General features: G+C 39.6%; 1 protein-coding gene across 10 annotated transcripts in view; it reads left to right on the top strand.

Annotated features, from left to right (window-relative positions):
- Positions 1-22,736, top strand: part of LOC126917450 (zinc finger homeobox protein 3) — a 456,710-nt gene that overhangs the window by 234,805 nt on the left and 199,169 nt on the right. For all 10 annotated transcript variants that reach the window (XM_050724298.1, XM_050724301.1, XM_050724296.1 and 7 more), the window contains one exon: positions 3,570-3,658. The gene's annotated coding sequence lies outside the window, so the exon portion shown is untranslated. The remainder of the gene's footprint in view (positions 1-3,569; positions 3,659-22,736) is intronic.

Raw genomic sequence — 22,736 nt, 5'->3', positions numbered from 1 at the left:
CTGTCAGCTACCGTGAAAGCAAGTCGAAGCTGCAAGAATGTCAAAGAACCGAGTAATCCTTGCTCACACGTGGTTCGCTTATCACATTCTGTAAAATGTAAATTTCCCGAGACATCATTTTAATATACATCACGTACGTATGTACATATACACGTGTACGTACCTTATACACGCACATACATACGTTAGAACGTAAAGAACTACACGAAGTATATGATAAATGAGTTACATCCTCGAGCAAATATAATTTGCGATGTCATGTCTCGCGTTAGATACCATCTCTGATGAATATCTGACGACGAAGACGTTTGAGAATAAAATAGAACAGCGGAAACAGAATCGAGCGTATGAATTAGCGCCTTCGTCTTTCCCGATTCGATTCTGCCTCGTGTTTTGTAGCAGCCAGCTTTACGGGCGTCCCCATCTCGCGGATTTTTCTGCAACCAGGGCGTCGCGACGCCTTAGCGGCTAATAAGAGACGCTGTCCGAACCAGGAGGCGTCCACTCGCGTTGCAGCGCTCGTTGCAGACGCGTCCTTCCCGGAGAATTCTCCTCGCTTCGACGAACAAACATCCCGATGCTTTCAGAGAAGCCATAAATTGTTTCTGAAATATTAAAATTTCTAGAGATATTACATAGCGGAAAATATAATAGAAATTCTGTATATAATATCGTTTAGAACTTAATATAGGATGTATGCTCGACGGATTATCGATCCATTTGCCCTGAGAAAATAACTGTTTGATTAAAAACGGTATCTTTTTTTAATTAATGATTCGGTGCGAGGGATGATCGTTTTATGAAAATGTGACAAAATATACAACTTCTTTTTATCAATAAATACCATAGAGATCTGTCATCTTTAAATATATCTGTTTTGCTTAATCTTCCAAGCATTGAAACAATTTCGCATGTGTTTGCATCGTCTATGTATTTTCAAAGTTTCTCAGAATTTGATATTGCTTTTTGCAAATTCCAAAACATTCAAATATCTTAGAACGATTTACATATAGCTATGTGTTAGAGAGATAACATATTATATGTTACAACCAACCCAAGTAGTATACCTAAGTAGTGTACCTAAATAACAGTGCAAACGATCACATATTATTTATCTAACGATTATTGCTCCAATCACAGAAGACACAGCTTTATCTACAGCGTTTCTCGCTATGATATTTTTCCCAGCAAATTCTGCCATCTTAATTACAGAATATCCATCTTTTCTTTAGTCGGTCAAACGTACTCCTAAATTAAGAAAATTTATAAAAAATGAAGAAGTTCTTTTAAATTCTTTGTAAATCCTTCCCTGTTTCGCGAGTTCCTTGTAAAACGAGGACATGGAGCGAAATCGCGAGGACTATTTCGTTGGACGCGCGCTTCGAGCGACAAAACGCCCCGTTTCTATGCACAATCGTATTTATATTTCTTAGGCCGAGCTCGACCGCGCAAGATTTATCTCCGGCTAAGAAAAGGACGTTGATTTAAGATCACGGACTGTATTATAAAACGGCGCATGCTTTCTACCTTTACTGGCCCCCTTTTTTTCTCCCCCTTCTATCTCTCTCCCTTCGTTTCGTGCATTAATTGATCCATGGTGATTTATAAACACGACCAGATAATTACGATCGAACGTAGCCGCCGCGGAATTTTATCGTAAACGTCGCGTTGTTTCGAAGGATCTATCTATCGTTTGTCGCCGTGGAGAATCTTTGTTAACGATTTTTCAAACCAACAAGAACTGCTTTCACAACGTCAATCGCTTACGTGATTTAGGCTGGTGAAGTTGTGCTTGCTCCTTTAAATCTGAACATTCCTTTTACCGTAAACCATCGGTTCGATTAAATTTGATTTTAGTCGATGAAAAGGATCGACAATGATTTTATTTTATCCTGTTAGTTTCGAAAATTAACTATTCTTGCTCTTAAAATAATTAAGAGGAATAGTTCAAAAGAATCGTATTTGAAGAATACAAGAAAGAAATATATCACGTTTTCCAATTTCTGCACGAGAAACAATTTTAAAATTTAACGCGTTGCCAATAAATTCTGTATTATCGAAGATACTGTATTATCGCGTATGAGCTTCATTTTTAAAAAATCTCACCTCTTTGCATCGAATTTCTAATTACCAAGAATTTCCAACTCGGAATAAGATTGAAATATTAATTTGATACAAAAATATTATGAATTCTCGTGTAATATCCAGATTCTCTTGATATCAACAATTTCATAGATCCGAATGTAAGATCTCTCCATATTTCTGCTACAATACTTCCACACAGACGCTAAATCATAAAATTCTCATCTTCGACAACGCACATTTTCTCGACCGAAGACCTTGGCTCGCAGTAACAGTCACCGCGCGATCTCACCCCCTGATCACTGTCGTGTTGAAGAATTTCGCAAAACTCGACTTGCAAATTCGCTTCGAAGCAGCAGCCAGCGGCGCATCGACCTCGTTCGATCGCGTCAATCTATCAAGACATTAGCCGGCGATTATTTTGTCCGATTACGTAGTCGGTCATTTATTCGCTGTCCACCGCTAATGGAAAACTATTCCGCCCCGCTTATTAACGATCGGAATGTCGTTAACAATAAGAAAAATTATTATCCACGGCAACGTGTTCTCCACGTATATACATATATATGTAATGTACATAAGTGCATTAGTATATAGGCATTCAGACGCTCGACGGAATTGATATCGGTGCGAAATCATTACTGGCGCGCGCTGCATTGGCTGCAATTTGCGTAACGATAACAATCAGCTTTAAGTGGAACAATAGGCTGCCGTGACGGTAATTAGTGCCGCGTACTGTCTGGCGTGATGACAATTGCGCCAGCAGCGATGGTAAATAGTAACATTAATAACACTGGCCGATAGCGCGCAACCAACACCAGCGCTCGCACAGCATCGCGTAGCTGTCGCGCGAACATAATGGACCGTTATTATTCTCTTCCGTTAAATATTTAAATTGAACGGAACGGCCGGTTGGATTCGATCGCGATCGTCAAGTGATTTTCAAAACGATCCCTCGCCGTTGTGTAATCGACGTTACCGTTCGGCGAACCGTGCTCCTCGCGTTTATCATCCCCTTCGACGCGACATTGAAACGCGATGGCTCATGCTTATCCTGACTGTTGAACGATAAAATAAAAATTCCAAGCGGTTAGATACCTTTTAGTTGATTTTTGGTTGGATAGATTGGTATTGGAAGTGACAATTTGCTTTTGGAGTAAAGTTTCACGGTGTAGAGTTATAAGGAATTATTTATAATTTGGAATTATATATTTATCCAACATGGCTAAAAATTATAAAAGTTTATTATACGCGATACTATGATTGTCGATCAGAGATAGGAAGGAACGAAGAGTAAGACAATAGCAATTCTAGAAGTCGAAATGATTGTTCAACTAAGTTATTATAAAAGAAAAAAAAGTGCGGTAGACGTTGGTAGGTATCTAATGTAATGGAAATCTGAAAATGTAACTTAATGCAAATACGAAGAAAGTACACTTTAAAATCTTATGGATGTTGGAATCGAATTTAAATCGATGTTGTTTCAGTTTCAGGTCATGCAAGCGAAAACGGCCCACTTCAATACCAAATTTAAAGTTTCTACTTTCCGTTAAACCAACAACACTACTGACCAAAGGTATTGTTCCATTTATCTACTTTCATCTAACCATAATTTAAAAACATTTAGTATTACCTATAGTATTAGTAACTTAAATTAAGTTGTGGTTAGTTAATTAGAAAAACTAGTTTGTTCTAACTACTTGAATTCTACTGCGCGTGATCATGGAAACGAAGAAACCATAAGATCAGTTTATTCTAAAATTGTGAACAAGTGAATGGAAAAGCTTTTAAACAATCTTCCAACGAAACTATATTATCCCATGGCTGAATCAGCGACATTTTTCATTAAGAAGCGTGTCATTGAAGGAGTAGAGGAAATCTGAAAAAATTATAGAGAGCACCATGCAAATTTGTCTACAAAAATTTCGCCAAAATCACATACTCGTTGACTTCCACTTAAAATCTCGGTTCGTATTTCGCGTCACAAGCTACAAACAACCTATCGTTTCTATATCACATCGGAAATAGAAAGATTTTCACCTGGAGGAAATTCAGAGCAGCACGTCGCGTCGTCCCGACGCGAAACGCCCGCGAGATCGTTTCGGAACGTCGATCGTGGACAAACGAGAAACGCCAGAAAGAAAGAAAAACAAAAAGAAAAAAAGAGAAAGAATATCGTGGAAAATTTTTCTCGCGTTCCACGCGACGTAAGCCGGCCAGCCTGTGGACGGGCATTGAATATAGGGACAGAGACGAAACGTTCTCAAGGCGGCCCGACGACGCACGGTCGACCTTTATTGGAATATTTATGGCGACTGGCTGTACGAGACGAATTTTTATCGATCCGTTCTGTTGCCGCACCGTCGATGCTAGGTTCGACTCTCTCGATCTCTCGGCCGACGGAAATCGCGATATTTATTCATAAGACTCGGTTAGAAGGCGCGCGCGGATCGCGCGCATAATAAAACTCGCGTATTGCTCGGCCGGCTGTCACTGCTTCTACCCATCGCGTTCACGTTGATTTGAAGAACGTCCGACGTCTCGCTCTGGTTCCTCGTCCCTTCTTCGTGTTTACCATCCTTTCTTCCTTATCTTTTTCCCATTTCGTCTGTTGCGGTTAACACAACTTAGGCATTGTCGTATGCCTCTAGTCTTCGTCGAGTATTCTTTAGTTTTCCTTCGTTTCTTTTCGTTTTGTCTTTTTTGGCTACGATAGCTGGAATTGTTTATTACGCACGATAAGATTAGATTATTTTGTGACATTGTATTGAAAGGTTGATGTAATGGCAGCTGTGGAGGCTCGATCGTAATCGGAAGAAACGTTGTGTGAAAGAATGAATATTTCAACGAAAAAACCGATTGAACCGGTGTAGATATTATGAGCTGAAAATATTTCTTCGTGTGACTTGAATGGTTCGTTGCTTTAATATAGATAGAAAATTGAATTTTTGTTTGTCGCGTTTGAACTGCGCTGAACAAGAAAGTACTATACGCACGTGTTATGCCACGTCAAAGCTATGAAACTTCTGCGTACAATCTTTCAATCGTATTCAACATATAATTCAGAGGTTATTCACATTTTTAATAATGCCGACACATAGATACTCGCAGAACGACTATAATTATATATTATTCCAAATCTCTTTTTTCGATGTGTATCTCGAATGAACAAATAATTGAAAGCCAAATAAATGGAACAGAATGACTCACGCATTCTGAATATTAACAAAAGGGCAAAATGAAAATTGTTACAATTGTCACAAACATTAACGGACATTTGCGTAGTTTTTATTACATTTCCTGTTCTTCTTGTAGTTTACCAATTACGACATACACACATACATGCAATATTTATCTATATCATGAAATCAATATAATATTCTGCGTCGATATTTTCAAGAAAACAATGTCGTTACATTTCAATAAAATTTAAGTACAGTAAATTATTAAAACACCCACACGTTAGGAATTTTTCCGCTACGGTTAGGTACTGTTCGAACTTTTCCATCTGCTATTGTCCAGAGAACACTTTCGCCGTATCGAATAATTTCGATGGTCTAATAATTTCTTCTTAAAAGGACGCGCGGTAATTTGAACCACCTACCACAAAATAGGTTTTCGTTGTACGCTACCAATATGTTTTCCGCTGGCTCTGCCTCTCTCTTTCGCTGCTCCTTCGTTTCTTCCGCTCCTGGTTCGGAACCCACGGAGAACCGCCTACAAACTTATTACTCTGGCTCTCTCCGACGCTAGGTGTTATTAAAAATTAGGGAGTGGATTCTAGACACCGGTTGCAAGTCACCGGGGCTGAGTGACTGAGAGACGCGGCCCTGTAATTAAAAAATTACAGAGACGGCTGAGCCACCGGTTTGTTAGTTTTAACACGGCCTAAGGGAAGATGAGTGTGCGTTCCAGGGTGAAACGTGAGTTCCTTCGTTCATTCATGGCGCCACCAAATTAAGGAGTATTACGATCTTTCGTTTTATCTTTGCCTTACCTGCTTCCCTTTCGTTTGTCGTCCATTAAGAAACTATTACTTATTTCCGCTTCTCTCGATAGTGCCTTTTCTCTATTCTTTTAGCCGCATTTCACATGCCTTTGAAATTCCGGTATAATAACTTTACGAAACATCCAGTAGTTTTCTATATTGGTTGAATTTCAAGATTCCCTCGAAGTTCTACATTTCGTTACGTAATACAGAATTTGTAACATTTGCCAATTAGTTTTGCGGAGATCTACCTTTTCTGATAATAATTATTTTTGTATTCAGAAACGTTGTAAAAAATTAAAGAGCTTAATTCCTTTCTTTATCATGTGGCGGCACTCGACAACAAATACCACCGCTCGACACTAACTTCCGTCGAACGACGGTAGCGAAGTGGTCAGCGCCTTAGGCTACAAACGTTTCGGACCCGGGTTCAAGTCCCGGCGACCGTAGTTTCCGATTTTTCTTCCAAGATTCTTAAATGAGAAGAAAATACAGCCTTTACCCCCCCCCCCTCCCCCCAGCAGCGACATCTACACCCGCAGCCAGAGAATCATCTTATCTCAGCCAGCGGAACACCACACCAGCGGAGTTACACACAGCCAGCAGTAGCGCACTATCACCACAAACAACTTACTTACACTAATCACCTCAGCTCAGTCATAATTTCACCTAATCGGTAAAGTGCACCGTTTAATCATTGAAGCGGATTGTTTAGGATATTGTACACAAATTCCAACAAAACGTCTTCCCGCATCTTTCAAATTTATCCAAACGAATGACGAGCCTAACAAAAAGCACACACTAGTGTTACCCGCTCGCTTAAACGACTTTTCCTGGTGACAAATGATATCATTTTTCCATTTCCGCTGCAAAATATGCTACAATATCTATAATACTAACAGCACCGGAAAATATCATCTTTCATGTTCAACCTCCGAGCGAACGGTGCATTAAGTAGCAGGATTAAGCAGCCGTTTTCATCCTCGTGCGACATCAAACCGTGTTTCCACTAGCCTCGTTGCCAGACTAAATGCGGCGTTAAATATCCATCCGCTTCTCACTCTTAGCACAGCAATTCGTCATCAATCAACGAGCACAGATCCTGTGGGCCACTTCACAGAAATACGAATCGTGTCCCATATAAAGCCGGATTCGCACGTTTGATATCGAATCATCACTTGTAAGTGGTATTATTAATTAATTTTAAATATTGATTAAATATTTGTATTTTTATGAACATAGAACTAAAGAAATGAAGCTTAGGCAGAAATTTCTTTCATTCATTATACATCGTAGATGTTATATTTTATCTATAATTTTGCATTTAACATGCACTTAAAATTAAACTTAAAATTTTCACCACCTGATTTAATAATTTGTCTTAATAATTTCTTGTCAACTGACGAATGTTCGATACTCCTGAAATGTCGCTTGAATTCGACTGAACAGAAATACGGTTGAAACTAAAGCAAAATAATACGCGAAGCGGAAAAGAAACGCAACGGGTGAGGGAAGAGAAAAGAAATGGGGACGAACAAAAGAGGTGCAGAAAGAAACTCCCACACGCGTAGCGTCCTCGCGGCCGAGAAGAAAGGGAAGAAACTCGCAGGTAGACCTTCTGCCAATCCCTTCGTCTTATCCACGATACTTTAATATCGGATATGGCAATAAATTACGTATCGACGTAAAAGCGGCTTCTCTGGCCCCGTGCTCTGGCAGCACGGCACGAAAACCTCTTCCTCTTGTGCCCTCCTGTGTCCCAGTCCTCGAACGTGCTTTCTTCTCCTTCCTCTCTCTCTCTCTCTCTCTTTCTCTCCATTCCATTCTCTCCTGTTCTGTTTTCCACCCCCCTCTCACGTTCTATCTCGTTCTATCTCGATGTACACGTGAACAGACGGGGTAATATAATCACACTTAATGACACTCGATACGAACATGTAACATCGGCATTGCACGAGATACCGGGACGATAAGGGACGTGTTTTTCGGGACACAAGGCGCTCGTAAGTCCCGGCGTTACATAGGGACCGGGACACCGCGCCGGTTCTGCACTGTATTTATGCATTGCGCGGTGGCTAATCTGGCCGGGCTTGAACCGTCGTTTAATTTAAAGTTCGCCCGGCATTCGTAATATTTAGTGCTCGAGGATATCGTTCGACAACCAGACAGACACCACAAGTCGTTCTTGACCTGTGGAATTTGCGACTGGCTCTGAGAGAGGCGCTGGAGGCTTTTGAGTGCGTATGGGCGCTACGTTGAGAGTGATTGGTCGGTAGAAAGGGTTGCGAATTCTAGTTAAATAATTTTATATCGTTACCCGAATGTTTAGATGAGATTTAGAAATAATTATGTGAATGCTAATTATTGGAAATTAATTAATCTTATTATAAAATAGTACCATTCATTTGTTATCTTCGTCAATAATATTTCATTAGTTTGGAAAATGAATAAAAATATTTCGTTTGTCTATTAATTTATTCGGAAGAACGATCTCTATCTAGCTTGCGATCTATTTTATATCTTTCTCAACGAATCTCTGTCCTAAAACGAATTGTAAACACCGAATGATGAAATTCATTTGGTAAGTTTCAAGTCGACCAAATAACAATATGATCTAATTACTTCATACTGTAAAAACCGAGACATTGATCTACTTAAGTCTCTTACATAAAAATTTCGCAAATGTAAACGCTATAGTTTAACAAGGATAGAAAGGAAATTCTGGTCGTACTATAAACGTCATCTTAAAAATGTACAAAAATAAAAAGATACATTATCTGAAATAGATTTAAAATTTAACAGAACACACGCTACAAAAATTGGCGTGCTGACAAAATTCATCAAATACACTGTATTAACAAAAGTTCACAAATCACTAAAAAGCATTCGTCGCATAAATCTCAATTCACTCCTTTGATTAATTTCAATTAATCATTGAAATTTCCTCCTTTCAGATACAAATATACCAATTTTGTCGTCGCTATCGCGATCCACCCGCTCCGAGCCGCCATCTAAATCAACGTACAAAGACGCGGCATGCGGATAGTTATGTGCAAAGCAGAAATACACACGATTCTCTATATTAGCATTTAGTAATTACCTTATCGAGTTGATCGGCCTGTAGTACAGCGTATCGAGCTTGTATCTCCGTTACGTCCTTCGCGCCTTCGTGGCACGCGAGCGATTATCGATGCACCGCTACGTTCATCACGAACGTTTCTGGCTCGGGGAATCACCGTCTACATGCCTCTTCTTCTTCCCCTTACCTCGCGCTCCTTCTTCCATTCGAACGAAATTTCTCCATTATTAGATGGAACGTTCACCTTATCGATCAATCTCTCCTTACTACGTACCATAAGTTTTCTCTTTTCTTTTCCGTTCTTCCGTTTTGTTTTTCGTCTGGATTTCTTGCACGTCTATGGTTATGTCTAGTTGGACACGTGTATACTTGCCGGATGAAATGTAGCGAGACGCTAGAAGCACGCTTGGATATAAGTGGCGGTACCTTTGACGATACGAACGATAGGATGTGAGGTTTTCGTTACATTTTGCCGGATTAGATTAAATTTTGCCTCGTGCAAATTGGATAAAGTGGTGCTACTTGAGGTATACACGGAAAGATTGAATTCTTCAGTATGCAAGAAATTCGCTGTATTTTTGTTGCAATTCTTCCTTTGATGTAGAAATAGAAGTATAATATGTACATGTTCCATAGAAGTATTATTTGAACAAATTTCATGTTGTTTAGAACCTATGAACTTGGATTATTTTCAATAGTTTCGCAGTTATGCTTTCCGTGTGCAGAGATACGTTAGAATTCGATAGGAATTCACATTTATTCCAGATTTAGTAGACAGGTTATTGTCTTAAATACTTTCTTAGTTTGTGCTATACAAATAAGAAGATACATAAATAATTTATTGTTCTAGCTAGACTTTTCAAAGCACTATTTCTGGAAAATATATTTTCCTACGTCCAAAATATCTTTTGAAACTATTGTGTGTAGAATATGAACATAGCGACCTCAAATCACTGAGTTATATCGCAACTTATAGTCATAACTTTTATGAGTAGGTACATATAATCACGAAGGACGCTCTTTTAAATCACTTTCTCTTTGGCCTCGGTCTGATCGTATTCGAAGCGCCTTCGAGCATCGTGTCTCTTTCTACTTCCTCTCTATCCTCTCTGTTCTTATATTTTTTATCTTCGTCTTTTCTTGCCAGAACCACGAGAGATCCTAAATTAGAAGTAAATCTTGTATCGTTAACGAGAACATAGAAGCAAAACGTTTCTCTTTTCTGTTTTCCTCTGCACACATCTTTGCTTTTCCTGAAGTAATTCCATTTTACTGCATCGCTTACCTGGCAACCAGATATTCGCAGACCGCTCGAATCCACACGATCGAAATTTCACGCCTCTACCTGGCCATCGTAATCGGTTCACAGAGATATACTACGGTTCCAAAGCTAGAGCTCTCCTGGTTAGTTTTGTTCCCTAAACTCTTATCTATGTTCTTTTGTTTGGATTTATAAACAATACAGATTTAAGATATCTTGAATCAGGTTTTTAAAAGAATCAATTAGTTTGAAAGAATTCAAGTAGAATTTAGTAGAAGAAAGATGACTGGCATTCTTCGGTTTTAATCGGATAGACATAGAATAAAGTAGTTTGGGAAAGCGATTAGTAGAATATTTGTAGTTTTCCACAGTTAACCGTATTCTCGTTTGAATTTTACCTAGTCAGTTAACTTCCGTGCTTATCATACATTTCACTATGATTTTAGAATTCATAGCATTTTGCTCAATTTTTTTTCTACATCTTTCGTTGTCTTTTGCTTTTCTTGCCTTCTTCTTTTTTTTTTTTGCCTGTAACTAACTACTTGTTTGTATAAAAACTGTTCGACCCATCACATAAAAAAAGTTCATGCATTCTCACGGAAATTTGAAAAACGAAACGCTCAAAGACCAACGTATCGAAGTTTCAACTACATATCGTGACACATGGGGACCAGTGACGTCACCGGGCTTTCGTTTTATCACAACTTACGAACGGGGACTTGCGGAAGGTCAGGGCTATTCTCCCGACCCCGAAACGATTTCATCGTGTGTATGTGCCGTGACCACGCATGGCCGTGGCAAGAATCGCTGTCGACTATGTTGGAGATGCGCGTATATACGTAACCACACACAGACACACATATGTACATACAAGTATGCACACACATCGGCCTCGTGCACACGTGAGTAATCGTATCGCGTGTGTGCAAACGTGTACACGGTCGGTATATGTGATGTGCACCTAAGCACATAAGTATAGCCATAACCGGCAACTTCGTGAATGGAGGAGCGACGGACGATCAATGCCCCCTTACGTTTATCTACCGCTTTTATGTGCGTTTCACTGGCCACCGCGTCGTGCAGTCAGCTCCACGTTTCTGAACACGTATCCGTGGCCATTGATGTGACCACCAAATCGCCACGCAAAACCAACGCGTTCCTGATCTAGTTTTGATCACGAGAGATTGATGATTCATGAGGTTTCTTCTTGTAGAAACAAATTGACGTTGCGTCGTGTGAGTCAAGAGAACGACATCGACGTGTGTTTGAAAAATGAAATTATTAGATGCCAGAATGGGAATGAAAATCTACGTTGAGGATTACTGCGACTTTATTAACTATATTTTGAAGACTTCATTTCTGTCTATTGCACTCTAGATTTCATTCACTCGCGAATGTTTAGAAAATTACTATAATTAAATACACCGGAAGATGATAGAGAAGATAAGACTACACATAAAGTAGTATCTGCTTTTAATTACTATAATAAAGTGAATTACGTATTATTTAGTTATTACAATTAAGCATCAAGTTAAAGTAACAATTAAGCAGGCAATCGTGATAATGTATCACTGTAACATGAGAAAATTGAAAACGTACTATCTTTGTACTAATTTTAAATCTTTGGCAAGTATCTCGAATATATCAAACTTGGTATAATGAGAGAGAGAGAGAAGAAAACGGTCGTCTCTCGTTGCGAGAAACAATTCTCATCCCCTGATCGAAGTCTTCAACCCCCTTCAACCGAAGAAGAGATATAAACCCGTCTTTACCCGTTTGAGTTTCCGTCACGTTCTTCGTTCCCTCTTCTTTTGTCCCGTCACACATGCACGCACGACGGTGGCCACCTCGCGAGCTGGCCGCAGAAATGCAAATAGCGAATTGTTCGCGGACCGCTCGCTTTCAATGTCCGCGCTCGAGGTGTTATTCTTGTCCGTGAATTACCCTCGAACGCCTCGCACGGATACTCCTCGAATTTGCATACCGACCGTGAAACTGGAAATCATTCCACTGCACGCCGGCTCGTATTCCCGATGTCTGTCATTAGCCTCGTAAAGATCACTGAAAAGAATCGACTTTCGTGTTTGAAAAGCAAGATCGGTAACATTAGTTGTTATTCAGGTTCGATCTCTGGTTTTAATTTCAACGATTACATCCTTTGTCGACTTTTTAACGTAGAAGAATCAGATTTTTTTCCCGCCAACTCGGCCAATTCGGGATTTCAAAGTAATTATAAACCTTAGATGCAAATCTGTTAGAGGGAAAACTTGCATTATTTTGGGAGATACATAAAATCACGAGATTTTCTCAAAATCTTTTTACGGCCATTAAGGTCATTGAAGTTTCTTAAATGGCATCGTGTATTTTTAATTTCATTGCGTTATAATTAATCTTCCACTGACAAGACAAATTCATTAATCTAATAAATATATTATAAGATCGAAATAAAATATACTTGACCTTAGAAAATATCGATATGGAATTCTTAGTATTTAGGTACTAAAATAATTGTATTTTACTGTATTCTTTTTTCGGTATATAATTTATGATAAAATGAAACGTATCATAAGTAACATATGACTAAGCGTTTTATAGCTCCACAAAATTTTTGAGTGAAAAATAAGCCTAAATATCTGGTATCTTGGAGCAATAAGTGTCTGGAGTTAAATAACGTCTCTAATGACTCCCCTCTCCTAAATTGCAAACGAAGAAAACTCGTTGAGATTAAGCAACAATTAAGAAACCCACATTTCCCAGCAGTAACGATTTGTTGATTTAATTGATCCCACTCAGACATCCGATGGAAGGCAAACTTTCACCTGTCAACGGAGCTCGTACCTTGTTTGGCAAACAATTTTACGAGAGATACGTTTCGACGGTGCGAGTAATAGACACGTCGCCGTTTCTTTTTTATTCGTCGCTTCTCGCACCGCAGCCTTATGGAGAATAAAAGAAGGGGTAAAAGTCCGATCAGGTGTACGACGATTTAATGCCGCGACGTGCATCGAGCGTAAGATAATAATGGTTCGAAGGAACGTGTACGTATAGTTAGACTGGCGCTCGGTGTAATCCTGTTTACAGATCGAACACATAAACTATAATAGTGCACGATCAGCCTCGTGTTCAGCTGTGCACGTCCACGGATTTCATAAAGAGGAGATATTAAACGCGGTATAGTAACTTCCATGACAAGCGAGATCGTAAAATCGACCAAGTGTCGAAATTTGCATGTTCCAGCGTTCGGATGAATCAAAAAAGGCCACGGGGAGAACATAAGAATTTAATATCTCGGCAGTCGGACGAATTTTTATATTTCTTATCCATATCCTTGCTTGTTAGAATTTATTTTTTTAAGTTTATCGTTACACGTCATCCACTCATCGTGCATAAATTTTAGTTTCTTAATTCTCGTTTGATTAAATTGTTGCAAATGATTGAAAAATTATATGGGACGTTGGGCTGAATATATATCGAAAAAAAATTTAGCACTTCGTTGGTACACATTCCATTTTGAATAGAATTATCTGAAATATTTCTTTAACTTGTTATTTCCCTGATCGAATTATTTCGAAATTTTCCTCTAGTCTCTAATGGTTTAATTTCAAACGTAGAGCGCAGTATGAAACATAAAAGATTCGTCTTGTTCGCGAAACAGTTTGAATCACTTGCTTACGTTGTAGGTACATCTCTAGACTCTTTGTTGTACGAATAAATCCAGCATCGATGCTACACATGTCGATTTTTGATGTTCAATCAAGCTTTAACAAAATCAGAAGTCTCAAGGAACGCTTTTCACTATTAAAACAAAAGCGTGTACACTATCAACTAGAATTGTCGTTGCAATCTAACACTTCCCAAACTAATATGCCTCGACAACACTGCCGTTGTTCCCTCGTTCAAACTTTCACAAAAGATATCCAAAATCCCACATTACCCGATCCTTATCATCGATAATCTTGAAAAAATTCGAAAAAAAAATCGGGCCAGATAGCTCGTGATCTGGTCTCTACTTTCTAGGAAACGGACCATAGTGACCAATAACACTTCGAAACGTGTTCCATCCAGGGGTACAAAGGTCGGACCTACTCGGTGCGGGACTAATCTACGTTAATTGTGGATGAAAAATTGTAAACAATGGTAATAAATAACCGAGAGGACGAGTAGTGACCATGAAACGCGGCACAGGTACTCCTATACCTTAGTTTGCCTGACAGTTACAAGAGAATTAGGATTACACGGCTGCGAATAATGAAGTACCTTTCTGTCTACGATTGCGTACAATACGTAGACAATGTACAATTCGTGATCGGACAATGGTCAACCGGTGGCGGGTGGTACATTGTTACTACAGTTTTACCGTCAATTTTCGAGCATTCACGGTCATCCATGACGAAGCAGGTGCTACGCGTTCTTCTAACGTCCTATTGGGGGTCGTCGAATAACGAAGGGTCTTCGTTTCTCTACGCTTTGTGCCTGCTCGTTGCGTGCTTCTTTCCGCTTTCCTAGTCCCGGTACGGTCGTCGAGCTGACCAGTGTCATTCGACGATGAGCCTCACGGTTAACAGGTTGGTGGAACCTGTCTACGTGACCTTGATCCTCGAATTTCTCTCTTGGCACCGCGATTCGAAAACACGATTGTTCGTTGATATCGTATCGACTCGAGATAGAGGGTTGTTTAGCGAGAAAGGGAAGTTGGTATTAGCATCGAATACAGAACGTTCAAGTGGAAGGTGTCTTTGTCGATTTATATTTATGATTTATTTCTTTCATAATGCCTCTGTTAATTTTCGTAATCGACGCTCCTTATGATCTTCAATGAAAATCGCGTTACATAATACGATACAGATGTGGTCATTTTTATCGAGTTAAAGGAACAAGAGTACAAGTAATTTCAAAGATAAGAAAATATCAAAATAATATCTCTTCTGCATAAAATGCCTACTAACCGTATCGACTAGAACATTTTTCTAACTTATGATTGATTGGTACAGAGACTGTTATCGCTTAAATGGAATTACTCGCTTAATATTTTATCAACCTGCATGAAAACAAGAGTAAAATAATCGCTTCTGCTTCTCCAACGTAATATCACGTATCGGAGAATATATGAAACATATTTTGATTTTATAGAAAAATGCATCGCATCATATCCAATCGATGATCCTTACGATGCAAGAACGATCTCATCAAATCCTCCAACTTGACGATCCAATCATCCATAGTCCTGTTGTTTCTACCCGTTAGCGTGATCTTCGCTGGGAGAGTAACGTTCTCTACGTCCTCCCTCCCCTTGCTTCTTGTTCCCTTCCGCCGGCATGGTAATCGCGGGTCGAACAGTTCCCGGTTCCCATAGTTTCGTGCTTAGATAGTTTTTCGGGCGATGCGGTTAGTCATTAAGTCTTGGCGTAAACGCACCATTCGAGGACGTCCCGGCACTCCGATCGTCTGACGGCGTCCTTTTTCTTCTTCTCCGATTGCTGAGAAGAGGAAAGAGGGACACGCCGAGCACTCTCTAATTGCGACTAATTTCGTTAATTACCGTAGAAGCAGCGCGCGGCAGGCCACTAATTCGGGGGTCCTACATTGTGTCTAGACTTTAAACTACATTCGCGTATCCTGCCGGCTGCTCGACGCCGATCCCCCCATTCCTTTCATCCTCCTTTCCGTTTCTATCTCCTTCAATTATCCTCCGCTACTTCTCAACGTCCCCTTCCATATTTGTCTCACGGTTTTTCTTCGTTCTACTAGGATATAATAAAATAGGATTATTCGAGTCACCTAAGCTTCCGCATCTTACAATTCGATCTTGAACTTTGTACACGATAATAAGACTTGTTGCGTATTATGAAACATCATTAGTGTGTAATGTACCTAATCGCGTGTACTTCTCCAATACCTATTAACCATAAGAAAATGTCGTGCGGTTTAGATCAAGCAAAAAAAAATATCAAATATGAGAAAATGATTGGAATGACCTTATGGTAAGATTATTTGACTCAGAGAGAAGGTATACGTTAATAAGTAAAGAATATATACACTTTACTGAATTATGAGAGTCACAATTAAGAACGTTGATGTTTATTAATAATTAATGGTTATTAAGAATATTAACCATCCTTCTAGGAAGTTATATCTTCGCAAAAAACTATAGTCGTAGAATTTGTTATCGGTAGTTTTATAATTCTCTACCATGATACGTTTACACGATTTGACTATGTACGATGAATTTCTTATAACGCGGAGCACTATCTTATGAAAAATATATCTTATAACATTATGATTCTCCGCCGTTTGGAAATGCGTATAATTTTTCAAAGGATTTAACTTCCGATGTTACCCAACGAGGAAAGTTGTTTGCAATAGTTATTTTTGCAGTTGGGTGTGTGAATGAGGAGGCTGTGAGAGGAGAGGAAAGAGAAAGCGCGAACAACGAGTTATGGCATCCTGGAAATGAACTTGTCGGTTCGCTCTGATTCTTATTGGAATTCTACTCCCCGCGTGGCTATTATTTTCTTCGAATTGACTTTTGCCCGATGATGAAGGAAACGGAAAACGGAAATTGGTAAATGTGTTTTGCGAGCGATGCTAATTGAAGTTGTATAAACATACAATGGATTTGTTAATCTAGAATGCTTCTAACGATATTCCAATACATTCGATGAATTTCAAATCAATTTTATCTTATCAAGCATTTAATTGAGCAGTCGATTTTAAAGCAACGAATTCAAACTAAAAACATCGATCGCGATAAAGCGTAAGAAATATTAATTACAATTAATCACTTGGTACGCGTAAGAGTATACGCGATATTTTTAATGTAAAATACACCACCTAACTTTGTTTATATAGTAAACGCCACAACAATAGACGAGGCCCAAAGACTTCAAACAATACTACAATCATCATATTTAAAATAATCATTATAAAAATCTTCACAACCCTACTTTATCTTCATCGTTGCTCGCTATTGTTCTATTAAGAAGATACGAATCGTAAGATAAATAATCTTAAGAAATCTTCACCTCGATTCTTTGATATATCTAACGAGAAACTTAAAGACAACTGGTAGTTACTTATCTCGTGATGGTTTTTCATGGAGCAACATCAGCAACGACACAGCCGAATGAACAGGTAGATGGAAAAAAGGAGGATTTTCGTAAGAGGAATGGAAGGCTTAGGGGGAAAAGAGGGGGAGAATGGGGGTCCTGAGGACGAAAAAATACTCTAGCTGGTCCTAGACAAAGAGATGAAATCTTTCCATGTTCACAGCTCTCAACTACGAAAACGTAAGAAAAATATTTTGCTTTGAATACCGATGGCTAACACCTGCTGGAACAATTCTATCACCAAGACCAATGGCTACCTAACACACACAATCAAGGCGACTCTTTTGCCGAATTTCTCTTCTCTTTTTTTTCTCGTTTTCTTGTTTCCTCTCGTTGTTCGTAGACCGTCGTCTCTTGAAACATCAGGATCATCTTCGTAACTGTGAAGACGTAAATTCCAAGAAGCAACGGAGACAATAGAACGGATCATGCTGCGCGATTCTCTACCGTTGATCGTTCGTTGTCCAGATTTAGCACAGATTTAGCAGGGGAAAAAGTTTCTCGGATTTAAGCGACTTGACGAGATGGTGTTTCTCGACATTTGATGTGTGCGGTGGAAGAGTGATTGAGCGCGAAGCTAATTTTGGTACTAATTCATCTGTCATCGCGTGTTATTTTAATATCGTTCGTGATGTTTAGGGATTTGATAAAGAGAAATCAGTACGTGACGTATCTTGTTAACATTTATATCGATCTTTTCTTGTTATTAATTAATAGTATTAATTATATATTATATTATAAATTATTACTCCGTTATATTAATTGTAGAATATTGTACTCTGGTTTGATAGAAAATCCTTTTAAAGAAGTCGTGATTTTTTTTGTTAACGAATAAGATACTTCGAAAATTACAATTATCGCCCTTACGTAATGTGCTAGCTATCGCGACCATGGAACCATAAAAATTCAAATGGTACAAGAACTATCCTACGATACTATAATCGTAAATACCTTCTTTTCTAAACATTCTATTCACTCTGTGCCTAAGTAAAGCCGAAGCAAAAACCACACTAATCCGCCTGAACAATCAGGAATTCTTAGGTCACGAACAACGCAGCCTCGAAACCTTCGAAACAACCTATTCGCGAAAGAGTCTCGCGAATTCTTCGCGTTCGTATCCCCACAAGCCCATTAAATTCTCACGTAATTCGTCACCCGTGTAACCAGCTCCATTATTTAACGAAACCGCGCACGAATCGGTGGCATTCGGACTTCGAACGGTTTCACCGGGACAAAACCTGACCTCACCCTCGCTCGGTGAACGCGAACTCGTCAGAAAATTACGTGGTCTCACGCGCGTGCACACGATTCGGAGGGTCGTCCCTGGTTGCGTGTGCATCGAGCACGTACAGGAGGGGTGGAGACAGCAACCCTCTCGAGGAAGGACGTTCTCTCGTCGACTCGTGAGACGCACGCAACGTGGCCTGTTGCCAGGTGAACGGTTCCTCGGGGCGAATCCTGGACGCAAAAGGGGTGAAGAATAGGATGAATATAGAGGAAAGAACGAGAGAGACAAGAAAAATGTCGTTGATGAGACGAGGAGCACGGGCTGGCCAGTGGGCTGCGCAACTTTTCAACCGGAAGGAAACCGGACTGACCAGACTGCCGGGCGCCGTGAGTTTCACCCTCCTTTTGGTCGACGAACGCGAGCCACCGACCTTCTTACCGATTCGTACACGTTAGCCAGTTTAACCGACGAATAAGGATCGCCATCGTGTATTACGCTCGAAATCATAAATCTCGTCAAACTGGTCGATTCCGCGACCGTTTTCCTAGCCGCGCAAGGGGTCGGTAAATAAAGAAGGGGTTCGAGTTGCGTCGGACTTTTGACTCAAATTAGTTGGTTGGTATTCTTGTACTGACTGATCGGACGTTTGTTCTCTTTGCGTCGTCTGTTGGGTTTGGTGTTTGATTTGAAGTTGTTTTAAAGAAATGGTAATTGTAGAAGCCGAATAAACGTGAAGAATGCGGTAGTAGATGTTGAATTTGTAACATGTCGGTATTGTTAATATTCCGATAATCTTCTCCAGATCTTCTCGTTGATATCGTTCTCATTGACGAGTTTGGACGTCATGATTTCGCGACTTTCTTTCTTCTCGTGGATATAATTCTTATATACCTGCGTATTTAGATCTATATTTGTGTCCACGCTTAACTTTTTCTTTATCGTTAGAGAGTTATCAGGTACTCGTCCATTCTTTCTTTATATTGATAGCCAAGAACACGAAAAAAAAACTTGTGGGTATCCGAACCAAACTAACAAAAATCCATACAGGGACCATTATTCACGCATGCCACCGTAAAACACAGGTCTCTGGAAAAGTCAAGTTCACGAGCAAGGAAGATTGCCAGGAACCGAGGCGAGCACAACGTCGAATCGAAATCAAAGCCGGACTAGCGCGTTCTCTTCGTTCGTTGCTAGCTTTTACTGCCCGCAGAAATTTCCATAGGATTTAACCGGTGGCCGCGCGAACAGTTTCGCGTCGAGAGATTCTCTTTCGAATCGTTCGGATAGTTGTCGAGTAAAACGATAGTAATTCGATTTTACGGCCAGAACGGAGCGGAATCGTTTCGGGTTCCCAAGCGGCCGCGGCGTTTTTTTCGCGCGGAGCGTTTCCCACCGGCAGAAAGCGGATCGTCGACTACCGTGTCGCTGTTTTAACTCTTTGTAATATTTCTCATAGTTCGGGCCACGGTCAGCAGCTCACGGTGAGCGCCTCAGCGACGACGTGGAATGCGTGGAGCTGGCCGCATACCGAAGTATCGCGGTACGTTTTGACGACCCCATAAAACCGCGCGGACGGACGAACCACCGCTCCACGCACGCTCCGATCCTTTGTATTTTTTGAGCGTCCTGATTTCTCTCTTTCCTCTGTCCTCCGTCTGTTGTCTCAGAGATGACGGATTGAAGAAAAGTGTTACGCTTCGTGTGGAATCTCTGATGCGAGGGTAGCAGGTATGATTAACCTTTACGTAGGTAACCAAAATTCCATGATCGCAGGTGTATAAGGAAATTCGAAGCTTTAACACGTAAAACTTTCGTATAAATTTCGACATAAAGATACTTAAAAATCGAAGAGCCTGCAGAAGCAATTTTGTGATATTTTTATTGGAAATTGAAAAATTCGTAAAAGCAACTATAAAATCATGTAGATATGTTTTCCGCACCTCGGTGTTTACACACCACGTGTCGCACGAAAACTACTGGATCCAGAGTCGACGTATCCAATTATGATAAATTTTTATAATACGATAAACAAAATATAATTGTTATATATGGATCTAGTATTCCAATATAAGGAAATTATATCTATTCATAGATGAATTGCGTTCGAGGAACTTTGGTCACTCTTGACGAGTGAGAAGAGAATTAGATTTAATTACTTGGTGTTGGAAGTGATTTTAGAAAGGTATAAAGAGCAAACGATCTATGGCGAAGTCCGAGTGAAACGTTGGAGAGATCGTGTGGGATGATAGCAGAGATTGGAATACTTCGAGGCTTTAAAGGTGGTTTATTATATCGTATATTTTATCGAGCTGGAATACAGAAGGAGGTTGGCTCTCTTTATGCGGGAAATGTGCCGGAAATTAAACTTTGAAGGGAAGAAAGTGTTTAGAATATGGAAAAAGGAGAAAGCTACGAGGAGAATCTCGGATTTGGATGAATTTTTCATAATGATGTGTCGGGAAAACTAAAATAAAAAATACATAAAGAATACAGTGTTCTTAAAACTTGACGAAAGTACAAGATATCGTCACAGTTAATTTAATAACAACATCTGTATCGATATAATGTGTACATGTAGGGTTCTGGAACGTTATTCTTCAAAGTCTAACTTCTTTCTCCTTGTTGTATCATGAATTCTGTTATTACAAAATGAGACGAAACTGTACAAAATTGGCAAAAAGTTAAAAGAACTCCGAAATTAATTTCCCCTTAAATTGCCTTCTAACTCTCTTTATTCGAATGTAAAATAGAGCGACCAAATTAATCGTGATTTTTCGTTCATCGTTACAAACTCCTTCACGAGCAAACCTTCCCTTCTTTCGGACAACTTTTACATCTCGTTTTAAATCACAACGCGAACACGAACACCTCAACCCCACAATTTTTATCGCGGCTCTTTATTTTGCCACCTTCAAAAGAATCCATCCAGGATTCATAGAGAACCACGGATTTTCGAACGTCATTAACGGGAGCGTTCTGTTCGAAAAATGAAAAAAAAAAAAAAAAAAAAAAAAAAAAGAAACGGAAGGTGGCACACATCCCTCCACGAAGGAAAAGTGACTCACCGGAACGAAAAAAGGAATCGGTTTAAAGTCACTTTACGAGTTTCCCTTTGCTAGAGACGAGACACCTGGCTATCCAGGCATCGGAATCCTGAAAGTGCAGTAAAACTGACTGAAGATAGAGCCCGGGGCAAAGGGGTCCCTTTTTAAACGAACACTGCGTGCTCCCTCTTGGTCCATCCATTCACAGATATCTTCTCCTGCCCCGTACTCTCTACGTTTTGCCCCTTAAACGGCCGGTTCAACCCTCTTCGAACGCAACCGCACGCTTTCCGCCGGTCAGTCCGTAGACAAAAGTCTTCCAACGTAAATGTTTTGATAAAATTAGTTCTTTGTAGTGAATTCTTGAGACGCGAACGCTTTTCAAAGTGGAATTAATTTCTATGTATAATATTCTAATAAGGAGTGAAACTCTTTTTCCTATTTTGAAAGGATATTCTCGACGAACTTGCTTCTTACCTCTTCATTCTTTTCGTTACTACAAGGTTGTTTTTTCCACATGGACTCTAGAATTTGATGGAATTCGAAGATTGAAATCTAAGTAGAAATTTGAGTAGATTTTATAGCACGATAATGGACATTTTTCTAATTTGTATAATAATGTATTTTAATACATTTTTCCTATCTTATACGATACCTACAAAACGATACCTGTTTAATGTACTTCAGTTATTATCTTTCAATAGGAATTATTTCATTATTCAATGTTTAACGAGTGAAATAAATATTTACACGATACGGTGGCAAACAAAGTGCGTAAAGCAGTCACGGTACGTCGTTTAATTGGTAAAAGAAAGGACTGTTTGCTCTTCTAATCAGGACTCGATCTGAAATAAGACGTTGCAATTAGCTTCGGTTCTAATAAACCTATTAGCGGACGACCTTGAAACAAGATGGTCATGGAAACTTCTCTGAGGCCTAGTTCATTTA

The sequence above is a fragment of the Bombus affinis genome, chromosome 6 (assembly GCF_024516045.1).
Source record: "Bombus affinis isolate iyBomAffi1 chromosome 6, iyBomAffi1.2, whole genome shotgun sequence".
NCBI classification, from domain to species: Eukaryota; Metazoa; Arthropoda; class Insecta; order Hymenoptera; family Apidae; genus Bombus; species Bombus affinis.
Note: the sequence above shows the minus strand (reverse complement) of the source record. Positions and strands in the feature narration are given on the sequence as shown.